This window comes from Atta cephalotes (genome assembly GCF_000143395.1).
Source record: "Atta cephalotes unplaced genomic scaffold scaffold00014, whole genome shotgun sequence".
Taxonomy (NCBI): Eukaryota; Metazoa; Arthropoda; class Insecta; order Hymenoptera; family Formicidae; genus Atta; species Atta cephalotes.
The window spans coordinates 3,675,797-3,676,567 of NW_012130078.1; positions in this window are offsets into that span (position 1 = coordinate 3,675,797).

Consider the following 771-nt stretch of genomic DNA (forward strand, 5'->3'; position numbering starts at 1 on the left):
CTGAATAAAGCCCACCTAATTAATTTTTCTTTAAATTCTATTTATAGGAATATTGGAATAAACTAAGTGAGAATTAAATCTTTATTTCATTCACTCACAAAAATAAAATATATTGTTAATATAGAATATTTATAAATGAATGAAAAAAACTTTTAAACTGTAACATTGGGCCTTATTACATGCATATGAATATAAAATAAGATCCAAATAAAAAATAAATAAAAAATAACAAAGATAATAAACATTATCTTTTAAAATGAGTTTTAAAATGATTATTAAGCATAAAAAGAAAATTCCTTAGGATTTACTCTATTCTCAAACATTACAATTATATAATATAATTATTATATTATATAATTTATTTTGTCTGCAATTAACTCTTTAATCTTTGGAAATCTCTAGCAATTTGAATGCAATTTGAGCTTCTTAAAAGAAGCAGCATTGAAAATTCTGCGTAAACCAATACAAATAACAATAGTCATAATAATAATAATTACATTAGTGGACTTTATTTAATGAATACATTACTTAAAAAAAATACTTATACTTATTTGAAAAAATTGATTTATTTGTTATTTTCCATAGTTAGGAAGTTGAATATAATATTATAATGTATTATAATGAACTATGAAACAATGTATACTGGTAAACTTTACAACAAATTTGTTATAAAAATGGCTCATATATATATATACACACACACACACATACACACACACACACACACACACACACACACACACACACACACACACACACACACACACACAC